The sequence below is a fragment of the Macaca mulatta genome, chromosome 7 (assembly GCF_049350105.2).
Source record: "Macaca mulatta isolate MMU2019108-1 chromosome 7, T2T-MMU8v2.0, whole genome shotgun sequence".
In the NCBI taxonomy this organism is placed as follows: domain Eukaryota; kingdom Metazoa; phylum Chordata; class Mammalia; order Primates; family Cercopithecidae; genus Macaca; species Macaca mulatta.
Window position 1 is genome coordinate 124,506,187 of NC_133412.1, and position 25,726 is coordinate 124,531,912.

General features: G+C 42.4%; 1 long non-coding RNA gene across 1 annotated transcript in view; it reads left to right on the top strand.

Annotated features, from left to right (window-relative positions):
• LOC106999426 (uncharacterized) overlaps positions 1 to 25,726 on the top strand; it is a 71,997-nt gene that overhangs the window by 14,526 nt on the left and 31,745 nt on the right. Inside the window, exon 3 of the long non-coding RNA XR_003731583.2 lies at positions 6,244 to 6,411. This is a non-coding gene — a long non-coding RNA (uncharacterized LOC106999426). The remainder of the gene's footprint in view (positions 1 to 6,243; positions 6,412 to 25,726) is intronic.

Sequence of the window (25,726 nt, forward strand, 5' to 3'; positions counted from 1 at the left end):
AGAATGTATTGTCATACTTTTTAATTTTGCCAATCTGATAAATAAGAAATGGTATCTCAGTGTTGTTTTAATGTCCATTTTTCTTTTTTTTTTTTTAATTTTTGTGACAGAGTCTTATTCTGTTGCCCAGGCTGGAGTGCAGTGGCATGATGCAGCTTTGAACTCCTAGACTCAAGTGATCCCCTACCTCGGCCTCCCAAATAGTTGGGACTACAGGTGTGCACCACCACACTCTGCTAATTTAATTTTTTTTCTGTAAACATAGGGTCTTGCTATGTTGCCCAGGCTGGTCTCAAACTCCTGGGCTCATGCAATCCTCTTCCCTCAACCTTCCAAAAGACTGTGATTACAAGTGTTAGCTACTATGCCTGGCTGCATTTTTATAACTATAAGATTTTTTTCATATATTTAAGGGCCATTTTGTATATTTCATTTTATATATTTTTGGTTCAGTTGTCTGTTGATATTGGGTTTTTGGTCCTTTCTCCCTATTCAAAATCTCTTTACATATTAGGGATATGTCTGTTGCAAATATTTTCTCCTAGTTGTCTTTTGACTTTGTTTATGGTGATGATGGTGTTGCTGTTTTACCATGTGTTATATTTCATTTTTGTGTGGTCAAATTATCTTTTATTGCCTCTATTTTAAGTCTCTACACTGAGAACAGAGAGTAATTTACTCATGGTTTCTTCTAGTAATTGTATAATTTTATTTTTTGTACTTAGGTCTCTGATACATTTGGAATTTATTCTTTTGTATGGCATGAAATGCGGATCTAATTTTATTTTATTTTTTTCCAACTGTCTACCCAGTTGTCCTGGCACCATTTATTAAAAAGTACATCTTTGCCCCAGTGGCTTGAGATGCCACTTTCGTCACATGCTAAATTGGACAGAATCACCTGTTAAGTCCCTTTTTGATATTTTTACTTTGTCATGGTGTGATTTGTCTTTTGCTATCTATTCATTGCCTATGGCGACAAATGTTTGTTCTTCTGAAAGAATAGTTAATTATTGCAGCAATAATCTTGAAAGCTAAAGCAATTTACCGTCTGGCTATGCGTTTATAAAACGTTGTTACCCAAATTGAACCCACAGCTCTGAGATATTATTCCTTCTGTCTAAATGTTATCAGTGTCTGTTCTATTGTAAAATCATTAGGCTCAAATGAAGCTTTTTAAAATTAGTCTCAGTGCTACTTTGGAACCATTGTACTGAAACCTTGGAGAATGGTCTTATGAGAACTGGCTTTATTCATGTTTATTGTCTTTGACTCCTGGACTTGTTTCCTTCATTCAGCTGCTGGATCTAGGTAGACAAATTGTTATACCAGACTTTTGTCAGAGTAGATTCATTAGAATAATAAGGTAATTTAACTTTCATGTGCACCTGTATCTGGAGTACAAAGTTGCCTGGCAACAATGATGTCCTCATTAAAATTCAGAAAACCTCAAACAAAGTCCAGCCATTATTCTTCTAGAATGAATTTACATGTGAAGGAACGCCATGTTACAGAATCCTCCTGTTTTCAGAAGAAATAATTAGTTATTTAGAGAAATAGATTAATAAAAGCAATGCAATATTGTACCCTTTCTCTATCTTATAAGGCCAGTCTTAAGTATTTGATTAGTGTCATAGAGCTGGCTTTGCTTGCAAAGCACCCCCATTTCTTGGGCTTCAAATGTCAGAGTATGTGGAAAGTGCCAGAGGAATTTTAATTCATTGCCTTTATTTTGTCTCTCTTTTAAAATACTTATCTCAAAGTGATGTAAGAAAGGTGCAGATAAAAATGAAGCCATGGCTTCTATTATGATTTTTTTCTTTGTAGTCATGTTATTCATACCTTTGCCCTGTAGAGGGAGCAAGAAGGTTATAGTTGTTAAGTAGTCATAATTCCTGAAGAAACTCAAATCTTACCTCCCTTACCTCCCCAACCCAGATGGAAATTTGTTTCAGCAGGTGGGGCTATTTCCTTGGAAATAGTATTATTTATTTCACTCCTCAAGCTCCCCACTCTGGTCCTTTTCCCCCATTAAGGTAGAGAGGCCTGTGAGTTCTTTTCTCCCAATTCCTACCAGCAACAAAAATGTTAAGAGAACATGGCCAAAAACTAAAGAGAACCAACCCTCCAGGTGGCTTCTGGGCTGAAAAGTTGGTGTATCACAAGATCCTTCGTTGATAGAAAAGTCCAAGCTATTAGAAAATGCTGTTTCTCATTGGTCTCCTGCTTCACAGGAAGCTTTCTCCATGATGACTGGTCCCAAATAAATAATTATAACTTTCTCTGAAACAAAAGCCTGTACAATAATGATGACCTAATTTCAACATGTGCATTTTCTCTCTCTTTTGGTTATTGCTAAATTCAAGATGGGTTTGTGGTGCCTGATTCTGGATCTTAAATGCTATGCTGAATCTGAGAGCTTGGCTTGAGCTAGGTTTGGGAGTGGTTGGGTTTTTTCTTCTTTGACCTGACGTGGGCTGGCCTATGGAGGCTTTCATCCCCAGTGCCTTCCATGCACAGATGGAACCTTCCTTCATACTGTACAGTGGGCTTGACATACCATCTGTATGCTGCCGATTCCCAAATTTTTATCCTCATCTCTGACCTCTCATCTGAGTGGTCTATTTCATATTACTGGGATATCTCATTGGAATTTCAAATTTAATAGGTTCAAAACAGAATCCCTGACTTTTCCCACTGCACACCAGTTTCTTCCCCAGGACTCCCCATTTCTGTAAAAATGGACAACCAGCTATTACTGACTTACGAGTCATTTTTGGTTCCTCAGCTTTCTTCACCCCTGCCATCTAATCCATCAGCTAATTTTGTTAGTTCTACCTCCAAAATATTTCCTCATCCTGCCTTCTTTTACTTATCTCTCCTACTCTCTACTCCACTTCCAACAGGTATCAAGCTATGGTTATTTCTCACCCAGAACATTAGGATAGCTTAGGAGGTATAATGATGGCCATGGTTTGGAACAATTTCATGTGCTTTTCTATTTTTCCTGAATATATCTGCCTCTGAGATGAGATAAATGAGTGCAAACTGAAAGTAAGAGTTAAGATTTGGCTTCTGACAATCAAAAATGGGGTTCTGCAGAAAGACAGTAGTCTTAAAAACTAGTCCTTATAGGGAGAGAAAAGATTTTATAAATGTTTTTATTTTTTTATTTTCATAGCATGGAGTAGGCCTGGAAATTTAGACTGTGAATTTCTGCAATAACACATATTAATAGAATGTTTATTCACCATTAATGCTCAGTAATGAGGCAGCAGTTCAGAAGATGAGGGCTGTGATAATGAAGCGTGCACTCCAGCCTGAATAGATATTTGGAGGAGGAAGACAGAGAAAAGGGGGTCAGAAGAGGTACATGGTGAGTTCAACACTCTGATCTTCCTTCTGGTCTCAACCCTGTAGAGTGGGAATTCTGTTAAATTCATAAAGGGAAACAGGGCAGAGAGGTTCCTTCCTTGCTTCCAGTCTGGGACACTGGGAAGAGATCACCTGGAAGCTCCTTGAGGGACCTTCTTGGCAAACCTGGAGGGTGACCACATGAAATAAATTCAGAGATGTGGTCAGGGAGAGTGATGGTCTAATTTGCATCCCCAATACTTCCTCTGTTCTCCCAAGACATGAATGCAGACCTAAGAGCTGACAAGGCCTACAAAGGCCTGTTGAGATAGGGGACTTACAGAGACTCAGAGGGGTTTGTAATGCCCGTGAGAGCTGAAATGAATGAGGCTGTCATACAAGGAGTCATTGGGTCCAACTGAGCTGAGAGGGAGCATAGACCAAGGTGCCTCCCAGCTGCAGCCTCAGCCATAGCCCCTAATGACACCACTGAGGGCTAATCACAAGGAGAACAAGGCACATTGCTGGGGAGCCAAAAGACCCTGCATGGTTTTAAGGACTTTTCCCTCAAAATCTTCAAGGTCATGTACACTTCTTTCTCCCCAGCACTATCCTGGGGGCCAGGGATGTTGCTGAAATCTAGAGACTAAGTATGTTTAGTGAAAGAGGCCGAGTTTTACCAAAAGAAAGATTTAAACTATTGTATTGATCTAAAGGTTATCCCCTGCTTTTTTGTTTTTCTATAGTGCATAGGAGCTAGTGAGCAAGAATAGATTAGATCTAGGGAAAGCAGAAGTGTAATTTCTCTGCACATGTGAGTTCTGGGGTGGCTTAATCACACCCCTGCTGCACTGGTTCCTTCCTGCCTCCACCCTTACCACTGCTATAGTACACACTCACACAGCAGGCAAAGTGGTCTTTAAAAGTGAGATCTGGTTCTGTCTCCTATCCCAACCTTCTAAAACACTTCCTGTTGGGCACAGAATTAAATAGCAGCACCTCACTATGGCATGGTAGGCCCCACATGATCTGGGTCCTATCTTCTGTCTGTCACACCTTATAGCTTGTCTAAGAAGCTCCAGCACAGTGGCCCCTCTACTCCTTGAACAGGCTATGCTATTTCCCATTGCAAGCTTTTGCACTTGGTGATTATGCTGATGCCTTCCATTTGCCTTTCTATACCCAGTCTTCAGTCTTTCTCATCTTGTTCTGTGTGCCAGTAGGCTGATGGTGTGAATTGCATCGATGAACACTCTTGCTTCCTGACTTCCTGTTGGAATTGGCCAGTGGGAAGCACTACCAGGAGATCAGAGAGAGAGTGAGGAGGAGATATTTATTCAGGGTATTTACCACCGCACGCCTGCTCCTTCCTTGCTGGCTAGTCACCTGAGGACGATTGCATCCCTTTACCAAAGGCCACAGCTCCTATCAGGGGTCCTCTCCATCTTTTGGTAGCCATTCCTCCCTTTGTCCCTGCAGGCCACGGGTGCTCATGGTTCCCCCCACTTTTGGTAGCCCTGGGTTTGGTAGCCCTCGGTAGCTAGTTTCATTAAGCTCTGCCTGCATATTTGCACATAGTCCCTTTTGAGTGTCTCCTGCTTCGTATTAGGCCTCAGCTGTCACATTGCTCCTTCTGTAGGCTCTCTGCATCCTGGTTCTTTCTCTTCCTTGAGCTCAGCTCAGATGTTACCTTCTGAGGCAGGAGTAAAGAGAGGGAAGAAAGGGCCCCCCCGACTCCTCCTCATCTCCCTGCCCACTCCCATGTCCGGCTTCACGCTTTTCATTGTGGTAGGAATACTTAATGTGAAACCTACCCTCTTAACAAGTTTTTAACTGTGCAACACAGTATTGTTTATGATAGGCACAATACTGTACCACAGATCTCCAGAACTTTCTTATCTCATGTAACTGAAACTTTATACCTGTTGAATAGCAACTCCCTATCCCATCCTTCCCTCCCCACAGACCCTGGGAACCACCATTCTACTCTCTGCTTCTATGTGTTTGACTATTCTGGATACTTTATATAAATAGTGGAATTATGCAATGTTTGTCCTGTGACTCTGGCCTTCACCCTTTTTTTTCTTTTTCTTTTTCTTTTTGCTTTTTCGAGATGGAGTCTTGCTCTGTCTCCCAGGCTGGAATGCAGTGACGTGATCTCGGCTCACTGCAATGTCCGCCTCCCAGGTTCAAGTGATTCTCCCTCCTCAGCCTCCTGAGTAGCTGGGACTACAGGCGCATGCCACCGTGCCTGGCTAATATTTTTTGTATTTTTAGTAGAGACGAGGTTTCACCATATTGGCCAGGCTGGTCTCAAAATCCTGACCTTGTGATCCGCCTGCCTTGGCCTCCCAAAGTGTTGGGATTACAGGCGTGAGCCACTGCGCCCGGCCCCTTCACTCTTTTTAACAACATATTTTTAATTTCTTTCGTTGAAATCATGATAATTTGACACTTTTTTTGCCATTGTTTTTTACTTGTCTCTTTTATCTGGACTGTAAGCCAACAATGGAAGGAAACTTGTGTGTTTCACTCACTGCTGTGTCCCCAGTGCCTAGAACAGGGCTTGTACATAGGAAGCAGGAAATAAACTTTTTTTTTAAAGAAATGAATGGGGAGCTGATTTTTCATGCCCTTGAGAAGCCAAGATCTCGAGGCAGGCATATGAGGGGGTGTCAAAAGCAGGTCGGGAGGTCGTCTCACTTGTACTTTCATTGCCTCAAGGTGCCAACACTGCTTCTCAGGTACCGTTTGTTAACTGAACCACCAATGCTTAGGAAGTAGAAAGGAAGAAATGAAATAATTGTGTTTCAGATTGAGCCCTTTTTCTGGAAACATGGAAGAGTGTTCCATACCATGCAGTCTGTCTGTCACTTTTACCTATTTCAGGTGTGTCCAGTCTCAGCTGGGAATGGAAGATGCTTTGCATATCTTTAAAATCTTCAGGCCCTAGAGTTGGCGATAGTGCAGAAAGAATACCACAGAACTTTTATGCCAGAAAATGGCAGGTGCTCCGAGGGCTATGTTGGAATGCTTGGACTGCATACAAATACCAAGGTGAGTGCCTAGCAGAGTGGTTCTCAACATTAGCCCTAAGTCATAAACTCCTCCAAGGGTTGTTTTCAGGAATCTGTACCTTTAAAAGTTTTAGCGATGCCTCTGGGGCCGGGATGAGGGCCACTGGTCTGACATAAAGAGGATGGGTTCTGCTTAGTTCCATAAATTCAGGGAGCTAATTATGTTGTTTTAAATTTCTTGAACCATTAGCACAGGGCTGATGAGCCAAACACCTTTTATGTTTGAATCAATAGATGTTTCTTCCCATGTCTTTGGGAGTATTTCTCAGTAGCAGTTGGGGTCTTGAAAAGTTGGCATTTGAAGGCTAGTGTTGTTTTTTGTTTATAAAATAAGAAATGGAGATTTGGAAAGCAATTTAGCAATCTTATTTGGCCACAGTGGCATTGAGACCACTGTCTTTCTCCCTTTAAGCCTCATTATAACTCAAGAGTCCATTGCATAAAGCTCTTTTTGTTGTAAAATGAGACCCCCCCATCAGGATCCTATAGACAGTTTCGTTTCCTCTTGTTGCTTTCAGTACCCCCATACTGTATTTCTGTAAACGGTAACCTTATCAGTGAGTTTGGCATTGCTGGGTAGCCATTGCTGTCTTCAGGAGCCTTCTTCAGCTCATTTCTTTTTTGTTTGTTGCTCATAAAATAGCAGGCATCTGTGCACCAAGCTGATGTATTCATTGGTCCATGTAATTTTTAGTCCTTGTATGCACATTTAGGTTGTACAGATTTACAGTAATATTACTGCTAGAATTCTATTATATATCTCTTCCATTTATATTATGCCATGAGTTTTTTTTTGAAGACAGGGTCTTACTTTGTTGCCCAGACTGGAATGCAGTGGGATGATGATGGCTCACTGCAGCCTTGACCCTCCCAGGCTCAAGCAATCCTCCCACCCCAGCCCCCAAGTAAGCTAGAAGTACAGGTGTGCACCACCACGCCCAGCTAATTTTTAAAATTTTTTATAGAAACAGGGTCTCACTGTGTTGCCCAGGCTGGTATTAAACTGCTGGGCTCAAGCAGTCGTCTTACTTCAGCCCCCCAAAGTGCTAGGGTTACAGATGTGAGCCACTGCTCCTAGCCCGAGTATTTTTCAGATCAACTTTATTGAGTATAATTTAAATATAATATTAATAAACTAGTGCAAATGATTGTACAAGTGGTTGAGTTTTTACAAATGCATTCATCTTGTAACTACTAACCAAAATCAAGATACCAAATACTTTTATTACCCCAGAAAGTTCCCTCATACCCTACTATGGTTAATCTCTCCTTCAATTTTTGGCCCCAGGCAACCACTGATCTGCTTTCTGTCACTACAGATAAGTTTGCATTTTCTAGTATGTCACACAAATGACATCAGACATAGTTATGATTTTGTATCTCAATTTTTTTGCTCAGCATATTTTCAGATATAAATAATTTTCATTTAGCTCATCTCTTTTTTCCATACCTAATCTTTCTACTATTATCATAGCTGCTTTTTTTTTTTTTTAGAGACAGAGTCTTGCTCTGTCACCTAGGCTGGAGTACAGTGACATGATCTCAGCTCACTGCACCCTCCGCTCCCCAGGTTCAACCAATTCTACTGCCTCAGCCTCCTGAGTAGCTGGGATTATAGGCACATGCCAGCATTCCCAGCTGATTTTTTGTATTTTTAGTAGAGATGGGGTTTTGCCACTTTGGCCAGGCTAGTCTTGAACTCCTGACCTCAGGTAATCCGCCCGCCTTGGCCTCCCAAAGTGCTGGGATTACAGGCGTGAGCCACTGTGCCCAGCCACCACTACTGCTTTCTTAAATCAGATAACTTAAGCTTGGTATGTGTATTTCCAACCCTCTATCAGTATTCCTACAAACATACACATACAAGGGAGCCTAGGTGATTTGATCTGTAAAGGTCATCCTTACAAGATACAAAATAAGGTATCAAAGGGAGGGCAGAGAATGGATTTGGAGGGGCAAAGGGAAAATAATCAGCAGAGGTAGGTAGGTATTTCTGTTTAACAGATGAGAAAATTGGAAAACTCTGAAGGATCCTACAGTTAGTCAATGGCAAACCAGCATTCCAGCACAACTCTTCTGACTCCAAATCCCATCTCTCATTTCCCTCCAAGAGGGTCTGTTGCTCCATAAAATTTGGAAGGCCATGAGGGCAAAGAAATTTAGGACCTGGAGAAAAGATAATGTTAGTGATGAGGATAATGATGATGATGATGGTGCTGATGGTGATCTTTATGATGATGATGATGGAGGCAATGATGATGATAGTGATGATGAAGATGGTGATGATGGCAGTGATTATGATAGAGATTGTGATGGTGGTACTTTAAAGCAGCAATCCCCAACCTTTTTGGTACTAGGAACCAGTTTTATAGAAGACAGTCTTTCCATGAACCAGTGTTGGGGATGGTTTTGGGGTGATTCAAGTGCATTACATTTATTGTGTACTTTATTTCTATTATTATTACGTTGTAATATATGATCAAGTAATTATACACCTCACCATAATGTAGAATCAGTGGGAGCTCTGAGCTTGTTTTCCTGCCACTAGATGGTCCCATCTGGGAATGATGGGAGATAGTGACACCCAAAGTGTGTTGCTTATATCCAGTCTACTCCATAATCTTGTTTGGGTTGCTGTCACTGCAGAAAACCCTGCTTCACAATGATAGAAAGCTGGAAATGGAAGCAGGATTTTCAGTGCTTTTAAGGCAGTCTCAGGACATTCCACCTTGACTTTAATCAAAAACATAGGGAGATTTGAAGTTGTCTCAAACGTGCTTTTAAGGCCACCACATGCAGTTGTACACTTGAAGGACATCGACTCATTTGCTGCTATAAAGTCTGCCACCAGATGCAGCTTAATTGTCACTTGCCACTCACTGACTTGATATGAGTCTTCAAGCAGTTGATTTATTATGGTCTCTGTGCAGTCAAACCTCTCTGCCAATGTTGATCTGTATTTGCAGCCACCGCACAGCGCTAGCATCACCACCTTAGGTTATCAGGCATTTGATTCTTCTAAGCAGCGTGCAACCTGGATCCCTCACATGCGCAGTTGACAATAGGGTTCATGCTTCTATGAGAATCTAGTGTCGCCGCTGATCTGACAGGAGGCTGGAGCTCAGGTGGTAATATGAGTAATGGGGAGTGACTGTAAATACAGATGAAGCCTCGCTGGCTTGCCACTCATTTCCTGCTGTGTAGCTTGGTTTCCAACAGGACCAGTACCGGTCCGTGACCTGGGAGTTGGGGACCCCTGCTTTAAAGAACACCCAGACCCAGGGAAAGCTGAAGGTAACAGAAAATAAAAACCCCCCTTTCCACAGTGCTTTCACCTGTTTTTTTCTCATTTCATCCTTACTACAATCCTGTGTGATGTGTATTATGGTCATTCCCATTTTAGAGAACTTGAATCCAAAGCAGTTTTTCAACTATCAGCAAGAGAAGCAGGTGATAAACATTTAATCTGCTTTTTATATTCCTAGTATTTGTAAAAATCAGTTCCAAGTATTTTAATGGCATGTTAGGCTTTCAATAAATTTGGTAAAAATCATCAATTTTTCATGCTTAAAAGCAAATTTTGTTCATGCCAAGTTACTGCTAAACTGTTGAGAAGGAATGAATTGAAATATATTAACTTAGAGGGATTTCAGTTTTATTGTCACTATCATCCTTAGATGGGGAGATGAAGATGCAGATAAAGGCATATAGTAGGTCCCATTTTGATTAAATATATGTTAAACATTCCTTCTTAAGCTATGGTGACCAGCAGGTAGGAAGAGAGAAAGAAGTCAGGGGTTTCTTCCCCCACCTCTGACCGCTTCCCTCCTTGCTTGGCTGGGGGTTAGGCAGATGGACACAGATCCTGCTGGCAGCCCCTCTCCCACAGCCATGTCCCTAATGGCCCTGACAAGATTCCCATAATATCATCCCTTCTTCTTGCCCCTTAGACTTAGGGGCAATAATTGTTCCCTGCCATTCCTGGTTGCTGGTTGTTTTACCATTCCCTTTACCCTGCTCATTACTAAGCTGATGTTGCTCAGCTCCTCACCACCCTTTTTTATGCCCTGATTTTTGGTACTGGGCTGTGATGTTCCAAAAGACATCCCTCTTTGTCAGCAGCTCTCTGTCAGTTCTGCCAATACAGGGTGCTGCAGGGAGCCTGCAAGACTGGAGGGAGGAGCAGGGACCCATTCCTCCTTTGCTTGCGCTTCCTCTTAGAGTCTGCTCAGCAGCCATCCTTCCCACAGCAGCCTTGGGATGCAGCCTTCTGTGTTTTTCTGGCACTCTCACGGCCGTGCTTGTGCTTGCTCTCAAGCACCTGTAACAACCAGGCAGCCCCTCTTCAGAGGCCTCCGGCCCAGATCTGCCACCCTGCTCCGAGCTTCTGGGTGACAACACTGAGCTCTTCCCTTTGTTCCCTGGCCCAAGTGGTGCTAGCCTATCCTTCACAGTTGCTTTTCTGTGTTACCTTTATGATTCCTTTCACATATTCAGATCTCCAACCCCTTTCTTTTTTTCTTTTTGTTGTGAAAAACATAAAATTTACCATCTTAAACTTTTTAAGTGCGCAGTTCAGTGGTGTTAAGTAGCTTCACATTGTTGTGCCTCTAATCTCCAGAACTTTTTCATGTTACAAAACTGAAACTCTCTACCCTTGAAATATCTCCCCATTTCCCATCCCCCAGCCCCTGATGACCACCATTCTACTCTCTGTCTCTATGAATTGACTACTTTAGATACTTCATACAAAGATCTCCAATCCTTTATTTAGGTGTTGAATTTAATTGCCTTATTAAAATAATCGGCACAGTTTTTATTTTCCTGATTGGACTCTGACTGATCCATCTCTGTAAATAGTCCCTTCTTTAAACAATTTTCAATTAAACTCTTTGAATGTGCCGTCGAATCCCTGCTGGGACCACAGCTGATACACTACGGAATTAGTGGGGAGGTCAAATGAAGATTAGGTTAAAATAATAAAGATAAAAACCCTTTTAACTAAAAAGCACTATATATTATAATTCATAGTAGTAATAATTTAAATGAGGCCACATGAGCTTCCCCTGCCGGGCCTTGAAACACTGCCATCCAGAGAAGAAGAAGAATAAACACAAGAAAGTGGCTGCAATGCCAGAGTTTCAACAGATCCTTTGTGGCTCTAGAACTGGAACTCTGTCCCCTTTTCTAAGAGAAGATATGGGAAATCGGATAAAAATCTTCATATTCGTATTCACAAGTTAATGTGGGAAAGAAGCCAGGATTTCTGTGTCCTTAAGTGATACGGAGACTCTGGCTCCACCAAGACAAGGCTCCGATCCCAGATGTCCGTCCCCAGCGATTCAGTGACACTTCAACATCCTGACTTCAAATGAAAAATCGGGTTGCTTTTCGAGAGTAGTAAAAGACTGGAAACTCCCTGACCACTCGCCAACTCACAAATGCCAGAAACTCTGTAGCCATATCCCTGGCCAGAGATTTTTCTGGGGAGTGGGGTCCCCTGACCTCTTTAAGAGGAGCACTCCTTTCTGAGGGCTCAGAAGGCAATCTGAGGCCCCAGCGTCTTGGCCAGGAGCTGTGAAGAGATGAGTGGAGCACAGGGCAGGGTATGCAGGGAGCGGGGGGTATCATGAGCGGGCCCCTCAGGGAAGGCCGTGGATTATTCAAAAGTGCCCTGGCCAGCTGTGCATTCTGGAGGATATTCACCGTCAACCCTGCCAGGAAGGAAGGCCTCACAAAACACTGGGTCTGAGGGAAGGATCAAGGAATTTCTTTTTCAGATATTAATTAAGAAAACCTCAACACCAAGGGCGGCTATTGCTTCCTCCTGAAACTATTTGACTAGCTTGGTCTCTTTGTACTTGGGTGGCTCTAACCATGAGAAAAAGCTCATCTGTGTGAGTTTCATGACTCAATATTATGGGGTGCAGATGTGAGCTACTCCTCTAATGTCCAGGAACTGTATCAATCCCAAGAAATGATTTGCAATATCCTGCATGTGTGTGTGTGTTGTTGGGGAGGGATCTGGAACAATTTTCTGGGGCCTGTAAATGTAAAAATGTAATCTGATTGACAAGATGAAGTGCTCCTCCCTGCCTCTTCCCCCATCCCAGAATTGAGAACAACTCTAGATTATGAGGCAGGGTAGGCCAGGGCTATGACTTTCCTCCTGGAATACCCGACAGTACCCTGCCTGGCAAGCTTTGCGTACAGTCTTTTTAGGAGTACTTACTAAATTGAACGTATATAAGCAGGCTTCAACTTTTAGGAATCCACAATACATTCCTCCCATCCAGAAGGTTAGCTTGTGATGAGAGATTCTTTTGGGGATCTCAGTAACAGTTTCTTCTGTTTGTGGGACAGCTCTTCCCAAAGGGGTCTTAAAATCAGGGAACAGGCCGGGTGTGGTGGCTCACGCCTGTAATCCCAGCACTTTGGGAGGCCGAGGTGGGCGGATCATGAGGTCAGGAGATCGAGACCATCCTGGCTAACATGGTGAAACCCCATCTCTACTAAAAATACAAAAACATTAGCCGGGTGTGGTGGTGGGCACCGGTAGCCCCAACTGCTCAGGAGGCTGAGGCAGGAGAATGGCGGGAACCCGGGAGGCGGAGTTTGCAGTGAGCTGAGATCCCCCGGCTGCACTCCAGCCTGGGCAACAGAGAGAGACTCCGTCTCAAACAAACAAACAAAAAACAGAGATTAAGAAACACAAGTTTGGGAGGCTAAGTGCTAGTATTGGTTTTCCCACCAACTCTTTTTTGTCCTAGTTACATCATCCACAAATTCATAGTCTCTCCCCCTCTCTACTACTCAATAAAGTTATTATGGGGAATTATGATAAAAAATTAGAGGAAGGAAATTTATCGTAAACTCAAAGTTGTGGTATTAGTATAGATAAATGAAATAGGAGTTGGTCATTTGGTTCCCCTTCCAGGTTATTAGAGGAGAAAAAGAGACAGATTGAGGGAGAAAAAAGAGATGTAGCAGGATATTGTCATTAAGATCATAGCAAAGTAACATGACATACTGTTGGTGAGTAGTTAAGAAGGATAGCTCTGAGTCCCTCACTTTAAGACACATAATAGAAAGGAGTCAGAAAGTTGCAGGAAGTGAAAGAACTATTCATTTCATCATTATCCTATTCTTAGTTGGAATTCTTTTCCTTTTCATTTTAGTTATAACCACGGGTCGGCCAGAACATTAAGACAAGAGCACAAGGTTACTGTGTGGGAGCCCTATTTAACTTATTCTAGAATGTACATCTTCCACATCCCAACATCTCTGGGGATCAATGGATGGTGTTGGTCAGGCTCTGTGGAGATACAGTTGTTAATAATGTCATGGCAGTTCACACTGTCATCATGTCAATTGAAGTAGATGCGCTGTTGATGCTATAGGTGTTGAAGTCAATTGCTGTTTAAAAGATCCTCAAAAACTTATACTATGATTTGACATTAAAATGAAAAATTACCTTATGTGCAAAAAGGCATAGAAACAGAGCAGCAGGACTTTAATTTGATATTAGTGAAGCAGATACACATGGTTAGAGGAATGAACACAATAGTGCATAATTTTTGCAAAGTAACAACCAAACTGCTTTCTGGAGCCTACGAGAGGAAGAGCCATCCATCAAGTAGAAGAAACTGTTAGTGAGTTTCACAGAAGGATTGGCCATCACAAGCCCAGCCAAGTGACAGCAGAAACTGCTGGCACATCTTGGATGGATGAAAGAAACGTCAAAGCAATCAGAGGCTTGCATGACTCTGGAGAACTATAGTTAAAGCAGTGTGTCATGTTGTCTAAAGGATGGTGTTGCTCCTGGTGACTCATAAGATAAGGTGTGTCTTAGGATCAATGGAAAATGGTACAAATGTAAGCTTATAACATTCAGGGAGCCACTACCATTTTTAGAGGAAAAGGTAGACAGACCTAGTGCGTTTTTAGCTGGTGGGCTTAGTCTTTTGAGAATCAGTACAGAGGTTGGCACATGACTGATCAGGGACTGTGAGAGTAGGAGCATCTTGTATGCCTGTGGTGCTACTTGCCCTAATGACTCAGAACAAACAGGAGATAGGACAGGTCTCAAGAGTGTGGAGGAATAGGGCAAGTATCCAGAACCTGTCCTCCTCCTTCTAGACATGTGAATGTGAGATGGACAATGGATTTTTTTAAAAAAGGGTATTGTTCTTTATTTAAAGAAAGAATTTGCAGTTTTGGAATGCTTCTTATAAAACAGCAAAAACTAATCCTAGATTTTAAAAAAGTCTAGCAGTTTCAACACCCTACAACAAATATAAAATGTTTTAAAGTAAATTCAACTAGTAAATATTTGTCTCCAAGATTATACCTTTAAATTTACCAAGCATGATTATTTTATGAGTATATTAAATTCTGTATGATGAATTTTTAATGTCCCTAAAATAACAAAATTACTTCAGATTAATAAAAGCACCAGAAACAAATATTGCATATATCTATATTTCTGTCAAATTCCTATTAACAATCAAGACATGAGTAAAAAGAATATTTGCAAGTTTGTGTCCTCATCCATCCCATCCCATCCCCACCTTGGATTTCCTCAGGTGTGGATAAACAGTTCTAGATATTTCAGGTTTTCAATTCTTCAACATGTTTATGATCGTTCTTAATCTGGGCCTCATGGCCAGAGTTCCATGGATAGGCTCCAGGGAACCCGTGTTCCCTTGAAATTATATAAACAATAATTTATATAATTTATAAATTATATTTAAAAAATTTTGGTGGTGGGGGGGAGAGGTATTCTGGTTGTTATATATTTCCTAAAAGTGCCCATATCTTAAAGAATGAAAGCATCCATTAACCACTGTTGAGCATTTTGGATTTGTTGTGACTTGGCCCTTGGCCCCTCCTAGACAGACAATGGGAACTTTTAGCGAGTATTCTGCCTTAACAGGAGGCTGCATCTAGACCCAGCAACAAGGGAGAGGGAGATTCTTGAGCAACAAAACACCGGGGAAATGGCTTTGTGATTCCGTCTTGGTTTCAGGATTTGGCTGCTCCCTGCTCTTCCTCAAAATAAACAAAGAAAAGCCCCTGCATTCCTCTGCCACCCAGGTTCAATCTAGAACTTTAAACTTTTTTTTTTTTTTTTTTAAGTGACAGAAGCCAGGTCCCAATCCTTGAGTTTTCCTCTCCCTCTGGCAGGGTCAGAGATCTCCAGCCTGTGATATGGATAAGATTGGGGGAGGCTTCAGGGGCAGCTATCCAGGCCATTCGCCACTGGTGGTGACTGTTATACTCTAATTTGAAAATACCAAAAAAAAAAAAGGTCAGGTTGAATGGAGTCTTACTGAGTTCCGTGGAATTCCTCTTCCTCATGGGCCTGGCATGCCTAAACTGATGGTCACCCTCTGAACATCATAGGCTGGGCCATGACTTCAGAGTCAAGATGTTTCAGAGTAGCAGGAATCAGTGCTGGAGATGTTTGTTAAAAAATCTCCAATCCTTGTTAAAAACAAGCATTTGTTTTTGGCAGAGAGCTTGTTAAAAACACAGATTCCTCAGAATCACCTCCAGAGATTCTGATTCAGTAGGTCTAGGGTGGAATCCTGGAATTGGCTTCTTTAAACCAACATCTCCAGGTGATTTTGAGAAAGGGACTGGAAAAGGTTTTGGTATTCCACATGTTGAGAGCCTGGATGAAGAGAAGGACATCTGGGCCCTCAAAGGTTCTGTCTTTCCTGTGTTTATTCTGTTGGGTCTGGGTCCTCTCCTTATCTTCTGGGAATGGCTTAAGAGGGAAGCCCTACCCTCCTGAAAGGGCACTGTGTGCGAGATGAAACATCTGAGCTAAAACCATGACCGAGAATTGTCTGTCGGGGCTGTGCTTTTCCAAGCCCCTGACCCCAGCAAGGCTGTGCTTTGATCTGAAGTAGAGAATGTCCAAAGGTGGAAGTTTCTGTGGGCTTCAGTCTTGGGGGAGGCAGAGTGGTATGGTGGAAGAGCACTAACCTGGGAGTCCTAAGTCATTCATTCATTCACTCAAATACTTGGCTGCTTACCGTGTGCTAAGTACTGTGTTAGGTGCTGGGATTCAAGGGTGAACAAGACACAGTGCATATGCCTTCACGGAACCTTCACACTAATGAGAGTGAAAGATAAAAAATGGTTCTAAAGTTTCTACAGGAGAGGGGATTGGGACTTCAGTCTGGTTTTAAGACAGAAAGGGAATGGCAAAGAGACTTGACTTAAAGGTGATCTTATATTGCAAAATGATTTGTCTCGTCTCACATTAACTGTTTATTTGGAGTGGATGATGTTGAGGAAGAGCTGATGGAGATTGTTGAGCGGTCAAAGATGCTCCCTCACCGCCCCCTCCTGCAGTCCCGTCACACACAGCATAACACCAAGCCACCCCTTGGTGCCACCATCAGAATAAACAAATCATTATTTAATTCATGTAATCAGTCAATTGATTAGTTAATGACAGTTGAAAGTGCTAAGAGGTACACAGCATAGTGGGAGCTCATCAAAGGACACCCAGTCCAGGGCAGGGCATGAGACAGAGATTTCTTAAACAAGTAACTTTTAAACAGAGACCGGATATAACTAGTAAGAATGGGCATGGAAGGTGGTGAGAGTGTCAAGGCCTGGCCAGGGCAACATAAAGGTGAACGTCACAGTGAGTTTAGAGAGAAGCAGCTTCAGATCCTACAGGGTCTTAGGGATTTTTTTCTTACCACTTGCTGCTTTGTGATCTTGAGGAAGTTTCCTAGTTTCCTCATCTGTAAAATGAGGGACAGGCCAGCTCAACAAGGTAGCAGCATGGATTAAAGCTGCTTTGTAGAATGTAGCTGTACAGAAACTGAATTACTGTGAGTGCTCAGTGTCTGCTAGCTCATATTTAATTCACCTAAAAATGATAGAATGAGCCCAGTCGAGATCCCCCTTGGCTTTTCAAAAAACCTCATGGTAATGGGGAAGGAGGTGAGTCTGTCCTGGTCCTGATGGCTTTGCCTGTTCAGCGTCTTCTCTGGGCTTGGTCAGAGGGGGCATTTCCTCCAGCAGGCTGTCCCACTTCTGGAAGGAAGCTGATTTTTTCATTTTCTGGGTGTGCTGCTTCTTTCATTTTCTTTTGTGATTTCTCTCAATGAGTTCTAGCGCCTCCCCCTACTTTTTTTTTTTTTTTTTTAAGTAAGTTTGAGAATAGCAACACTTGGTTAGATCCACATGCATTTTTTATAACAGTAAATCTATATTAATAGAATATGCAGAGATTGATGCATCAACATGACATTTGGTGGTGTCACAGATGAGGAATTGTACCTAACATTTATTTAAATTTCGTATATCGAATTCCATGCAGTTCACAAATGACCAGTGGAGATTCTTTGATGAAATGAAGATCTGTCTGCTCTTCACCCTCACCTCTCTTCATTGTTTCCCTTTTAAAAGTTTGGCAAACACACACATGCAGCATTTCTGAACTGAACCTGGTTGTCTGCCCTAGAGATATTATTTCCAGCACTATAAGAGTTTATATAACACCTCTCTTCCCATGCACAGATGCATTCTTACATTAGCACTTCTCCTTGATTCCATATGTGTTTATAGAAATCTTTTTGAAAGATTTCTCTGACTTAATGAATAAAAGAGGCATAGGAAAAATCTCTGGGGCCCTGGGACCTAATGTTGGCTTAGCCACTTGCTAGCTGTGTGACATTATGTGGGATGAATTTGGCTTCAAGTAACAGAAAACTTGACAAGTGGAGTCTTCCATAAAGAGAGATTTATTTGTGTATATTCCATAACAAGAAGGCTGAAAGTAGGAAACTGCTGGCTTGATTCAGCCTCAGCTGAACGATGTCCTCCAGGACCAGGTTCCCTGTGTCTTTCCCTTCTACAACCCTCGGCATGTAGCTGTTTTAGCCTCACACTTGTGGCTTTATTGCTACAAGATGCCCACTTAGCTCCAGAGCTGTGTTTCCTTTAAGGCAGGACAAACAGGGAAGGCTGATGTCTCCATGTAAGCCCCTCTTTACTGAGAAAGCAGATTTTTTTTTTCTTTTTTGAGATGAAGTTTCACTCTTTTCACCCAGGCTGGAGTGCAATCCATTCCCCACCCTTTTCTGTGTCTCCGGGTAGGTTGGCGGGGGGAGGGGACTGACCTCTCCTTGGGCTTTGGCCTCTAGTTGGGTCTGGCTAATAGGAATTGCCTACAAGAGACTGTGGAGCATAGAAGAGATAGAGGCTGAGGCATTCATTCCCCACTTTCCAAATGGTTGGGCAGTAGTGGTGTTTCTCTATGTCAAGTCCGCAACTTAGGAGTCCTCTCTGATGGCTCTCACTGGTGTCTAGTAGTACGGAATAGTTACTCCGTCTCCTTATCCCTTTAAGCCTGGGTGATAACTGCTTCCCCTGTTGCTAGTCCCTGGGTGACTCGCCATCTCTTTTTGGTTCTCTCAACCCTGCCCACTCCTCTATAAATAGTCTTTGATTATCATTTTTAGGTGCTGCCTGTTTCCTAATGAGGCCATGACTCACTCACTTATTTCCTAAACATGTTCAGGTAGTGGTAGATACTGTTAAACTCTATAGAAGGAGGAAGTTGGGAGTCCTCAACAGTCAGAATATGGGGAGAAGTTAGGGCTTCAGCTTGACCTTGACATGTGGGGAGGATTTGCAGAAACAACAGAAAGAGAACATGCCAGAAGAACATCAAGCAGAGCAAAAATTAAAGGGATGTGGGGATCTAACTGCACTGTGGGATCAACAATAGGTTGCCTGCAGTGAAACCAAGTAAAGGTGGTTTATAGGAATAATAATGCTAATGTTATTAAGTGCTTGAGTTAGTGTGTTCTAAGTACTTTACTTGAACTAACTCATTCCATTTTCAACAGTCCTGTGATCTTGTTTTTGCAGAGAAGAAGGAAGCTGAGGTAGAGAGAGGTTAAGAACTAGTCCCAGGTTACCCAGCTCCTAAGTGGCCAGGATTTGACCCTTTGTAGTGTGGCTGTGAGCCTGCCCTTTGGCCCACCATACTGTGCTGAAGCATAGACCTCCAGAACCCATTGACTGTTTTGGAGCAGGGATAAACTCTGAAGAAAGTGATATTTAGGAGAGGGGAGCCTGGATGTGCTGGATAGAAGGCATGAGGGGAAAAGCTGGGGGAATCTGCGGCTCTCTCTGCAGACCATTCAGTTAGCATGCTCCACCTCCCACTAAATGCAGGGGGAAGAGGCTCTCAGCCACATGTCAATCAGATGGGATTTTCAGCTGCAGAATGATGAGGTTTTTACATTTGGAAAGGAGAGCCTTATTTCTCATAAAGAGTTGCAGCCTGCAGGTGGCTATTCTGACAGGCTGGGAAGCACAGCCTCTGGCCAGAAGCCAGAAACAGATACTTCAAGGGACGGGCAAAGGGAACAGGAATTTATGCTGAGTAGGGTGGCTGAAATACATATTTAATAAGCTGTAGGAGGAGTTGTAAATATTTATGAAAGGAAAAACATGCACATGCACAATTGAACTTCGTGCCTCTCCATGGGTCATATGTTCAACAAATGGCTGTGTTAGCATGATCTGAGGGTAGAATTTGCAGCCCTCTGGCATCAAAGGTGAAGCATTGGACACAAAAACCCTCAGTGCACATCCTCTGTAGGCTGGCCAGAACCACTCTGTGGTCAGAAGGAATGCTGGTCAGTTGTGTCAAAGGCACAAAAAGGGAGGGGCAGTCACGGAGTTGGTTGAAATCAGTGGTGGAGCAAGCCTTTCCCGAGGACTAGTTTCTGTTTAACTCTTAGGAAAGAAAAGTAAGCGAGGAGGTATAACTAGGCCTGTCGGAACTCCCATCCAATCGCAGCTTGGAACTCAGTTTTCAAGGTTTCTCTGTGGTCCCCTTGGCTAAGAGGGGGCTTGTTCAGTCAGTTGCAGAGCTTAGGAATTTATTTTTATTTCTCAGGTTCATCTGCCCTCTTCTGGGTGTGGCTGAGGAAGAGCTGTCTTTCCTTTTCATATGCCCGGGGTCAGAATTCATGTTTCTTTATCTGAGTGGCAGGGAAATGGAAAGGACCAGAGTCAGGATGGCTGGGAGCGACACCTGTTGCCAGGTCCAATTAACAAAAGGGCCTGGAGGCAGTGGCTGCCCCAATCCTGGCAGAGCCCATGTGTCTGCAAGGTCTGTGTTGTCCCTGGATTTTGAGATAGTCCCTTAAGTATTAACATAATTGTTTTTGTTTTTAATTGCTCCGAAATGAATTTCTTTAGCAGCCAAATAGCTCCATTTAGCCAGTTTGTTCTCTTTCTATTTTCCATGCAGGAATGTAGGTTAGGCTGGGCACAGTGGCTCATGCCAGTAATCCCAGCGCTTTGGGAGGCCGTGGCAGGTGGATCACCTGAGGTCAGGAGTACGAGACCAGCCTGACCAATATGGTGAAACCCCATCTCTACTAAAAATACAAAAATTAGCCAGGTGTGGTGGCATGTGCCTGTAATCCCAGATACATGGGAGGCTGGGATAGTAAATTGCTTGAACACCGGAGGTGGAGGTTGCAGTGAGCCAAGATCGCACCACCACACTCCAGCCTGGGCAACAGAGTGAGACTCTGTCTCAAAACAAACAAACAAAAAAGGAAATGTAGGCTAACTTGAGTTTCCTTTTCCTCATCTCCACAGCATTGGTTGTAACCGCTATTTGACTGTACTGTGTGCCTTCGTGTGCATTCCCGTCATGGAGATCACCCAAAAATAGGTGTTCACAAATACTAGTGGGAATTGCTCCCTCCTATTAATCTACCTTCCTTCCATTTAAAGTCATTATGAAACGATAAGGGTGTTGGACAGAGTCCTCCCTCCTTTCGTCCCCTCCCTCTCCCCTCCTCCTCCATCTCTTACTTCCTTCCTTCCCACCTTCCATCCTTCCTTCCTTTCTTCTTCCTTCCTTCTTCTCACTGTGAAAAATTCCAAACAGACATAAAAGTAAAAAGATAGTGAAATATACCATCATCATCATCAAGACTTATCAATGCTCAGCAGCTTGCTGTATTTCATTTATTTTTGCTAAAATATTATAAAGCAATCCCAAATATCATATATTTTATATCAAATACTTCAGTGTGCATATCTAGAAAATAATACTTTCTTGGCTGGGTGTGATGGCTCATGCCTGTAATCCTAGTGCTTTGGGAGGCCAAGATGGGAGGATCATTGGAACCCTGGAGTGCAGACCAGCCTGGGCAACATAGTGAGACCATGTCTCTAAAAATAATTTTAAAAATTAGCTGAGTGTGGTGGCACACTGATATGGTTTGGCTGTGTCCCCACCCAAATCTCATCTTGAATTGTAGCTCCCATAATTCCCTTATGTTGTGGGAGGGACCCAGTGGGAGATAATTGAATCATGGGCGTGGCAGTTTCCTCCATACTGTTCTCGTGGTAGTGAATAAGACTCATGAGATCTGATGGTTTTATAAGGGGAAACCCCTTTTGCTTGGCTCTGATTCTCTTCTCTCGTCTGCTGTCATGATAGTGAGGCATTCCCAGTCATGTGGAAGTGTGAGTCCATTAAACCTCTTTCTTTTGCAAATTGCCCAGTCTAGGGTATGTCTTCATCAGCAGCTTGAAAACAGACTAATACACACTTCTAGTCCTAGTTACTTGGAAGACTCAGACGGGAGGATTGCTTGAGCCCAGGAGTCTGAGGATGCAGTGACCTGTGATTATGTCACTGCACTCCAACCTGATCAAGACCCTGTCTCCAAAAAAAGAAAAATGAAAATATTTTCATAACATAATGCCATTAGTACACCTAAAAAAATTAACAGTAATTCCTTAATAGTAAGTAATACCCAGACCATAGTCACATGTATTCAATTGCTAGCACAGTCTTCATTGAAATCAAGATCTAAGCATGGCAAGTAGCACAAGAGACAACAACTAGCCAGGGCCCTGTTTGCAGTTCTTAAGAGTGGAGTGCAGGGATTTCTTTGCCTGGTACACAATGAGTCAGCTTTACTGATAAAGTGCACCCTGACACTTGTGGTTTTGACTGTCTGGAAACAACTCCACATGTCCATGGCATTTAGCAGTGTCTGCTAAGGCACAGAAGTGAATCCTAGGCACTCCTGAGGTTGTGTCTGGGAGGGAGTGGTTCAGCTAGAGTGTAAACCTAGCTGAGAGCTGGCACTTGGCTCCTCAATGATGCTTTGTTCTTCTCTTTTCTTATTCTTCCCTGATTTGGGATTTCACAGACTTGTACAATTGAAAAAAAAGTAGAGTTTTATGTAGGATTATTAATCTTTTATTTTGCTAAGTAAGGACATCAGAAAAAAAATCTTGGCTGGGTGCGATGGCTCACGCCTGTAATCCCAACACTTTGGGAGGCCGAGGCTGGTGGATCTTCTGAGGTCAGGAGTTCGAGACCAGCCTGGCCAACTTGTTGAAACCCTGTCTCTACTAAACATACCAAAATTAGCCAGCTGTGGTGGTGCATGCATGTAATCCCCGCTGCTTGGGAGGCTGAGGCAGGAGAATTGCTTGAACCCAGGAGGCAGAAGTTGCAGTGAGCTGAGACTGCACCACTGAACTCCAGCCTGGGTGACAGAGAAAGACTCTATCTCACAAAAAAAAAAAAAAAAAAAAAAAAAAAATCTATCACCATTATTTCTTAAAAGAAAGGATATTTCAATACTAAAAGGGTAGAACTGACATGATTTCAGAATAATGGAGCATCTATCCCAGGAAATGATTGTTGGCCACCTTATCTTGATGTTATATATGTTCTGTGGTTCTAGTTTTCTTATTTTGTTATGGATTGTTGAACAACATTTTGTCACAGTTTGGTATTTGGGAAGCATTCCTCTACCCAAGATTGCTTAGATAGTAAAAATGCTGTGATAAAAATGTCATTCTCTTTGGAAAAATAGTCGAGGACACTTGTAGTAAAGTTGAAAATGAAGTTAATTTGTGATGTAGAGATAGGCACAGAGATGCTACTGTTTTGATCTGTGATTTAGGGGCATAATGGGAGCAGGTACAGACATTTCCGTATTCTCATATAGGTCTGCGATTAGATCAAGGGATGTCAGGAATTATTCTCTTAAACTTATTAGGCTTCTGATCCAACTTCCTCTTGGCTCCCAAGACTTTCATTGTTCTTGCGCACATTTCCAAGCCCACATCTCCTCCTTGTCCTGTATTTACAGCCTAATACCAGCATTAAGCGGATGACCCTCACATTTGCATCTCTTGCCCACTCTGCTCTGCTGAGCTTCAGCCCAGTGTATCCAGTTGCATTCAACAACAGCTGCATTCAACAACAGGGAACCCTTACTCTGCTTCCTCATTCTGGCTCTTCCTCCTCTCTTCCCCATTGTGCAAACTGGAGACTTGCTCATGCCAGAAACCAGGAGCTCTCCCTGACACATCTATCACCTTCATATTCACCCCTCCAAGATTTTACTTCCAAATATATTTCAATCTATTTACTTCATGCCATTACTATCCCTACCACTCCAGTCTAAGTCACTGCTACCTCTTACCTGGGCTTCTACAACAGTTCTTCTTACTCCACCATCTCTACGCTAACCTTTACCACCAGTTTATTCTTCATACAGCCAGAGTGACTTTCTTAAAATGGGAATTGTGTCACATTGTACCCCCTGTTTAAAGCTCTGAGGTCATTCGAGATAAAACGAAAAAAAATTAAGAGAGGGTCTAAGGCCCATGTGGCCTGCCCATTACCCAACTTCAACCTCATCTCAAGCAACTTTCCTTTCCATTTACCCTGCTTCATTGATACACGCTGGACTTTGATTTTCTTGAACACTCAAAACTCTTTTCTGATTCAGAGTAGGGAAGACATGGTGTTTCTTCTACTAGAAAGTCCTTCTTCCCACCCTCTCCACTGTCTATCTCTTCCCCCTGTGCATTGTAAGTTCCCTGAGGATGGACCCTAGACTACCGTGCTCATTAATGAATAACCAATATGTATTCATAACAGCACAGTCCTTGGCAGAGAGTAGGTGCTTGCTAAATGAGGGAATGACTATTCCAATTAACACCAAACTTCCTTCATCCCTATAGAAGGGCAGAAAGGAGAGGCTGAATATATTTTAAAAAGAAACAAGGCCATGTTTTTGCTAGGTCAGCCAAATTGATATTGGGTATTCAGGCGAATATTTACCTGTGTAGTTGTAATAGCGGACCTTTCTGTGAAATAAAGTAAATCATATTTAAGTGGGTGCTATGATCAGCCCCGTTTTCTCTGCATTACAATAATTGCCAAGGTTTCTATAAAACTCCTAGAAAGGGTGACCCCTCTGTCTTGATAAAGTGCTAAATCTGTCCATTTCTGGAGGACAAAGATCTATAATATATCCATTAAAAAAACACTAAGTACTTTATTAGAAAAGACTAAAATCAAATACATGGAAAATGGCCCCATAACTTAAGCCCATACTTTTATTACAGTTTTTAAGGAGAAGAGTCAACATATTTGTAGGACCATTTCCTATAATAATTTTCAATAAATTAAATAATTTGCACTTTTGCTTAGCAGAAATGAAATGTGTTCTGAGAACTGTAAGCCCACATTGAGATCCCCTTTTACTAACTCCCTTTTAATGTATCATCTCAGTGATTCACATTTAGCACCATATCTTATTGGCTAATTATCTCTACTTTTCAGTTTATCGTCGTACTTCATGCTGAGTCCTTACTTGTATTTTGTGGGTATGATTTATCCCAACTATACTGTAAGCTTCTTGTAAACAGGAGTTCATGTATTTTTCTACTTCTGCATTGTAGTTACCCTGTGTAACAATAGGCAAAGTCATAGAGCAGTGAAAAAAACCCAAAAAACAAAAAACAAAAAACTGACATCTCAGGGGCTTCGTTTCCTACTCAACCTGCATGTCCCATATGGGTCCACAGGGGAACTCTGACACATCCATCCCCCTCATAGTCACCCCATTAAGAGTTGTGTTCTCCCAGGGACCCAGGCTAATGAAGGCTTTGTCTTGACACTTCTTTCCCTGACCAAAACAACACTGAGGAGGAAACATGACAAACCCCATAGCTGGATTTTATAGCTCCTGCCAGTGTGTAATACGTATCATTCCACATACATGTCATTGGCTAACACAAGTCACACAGCCATGCCTAACCTCAAAACGGGTGGGCAAGTGCAGCTCTGTTGTGTGCCAGGAAAGAAGAGAGTCAAGAATACTGGCAGCTCTGCACTCATGATTCACACTCAGTGCTGCTTGGTTCCAGCTCATGATGGGATTTCTATCATAACTTGTTTCATTAAAGTT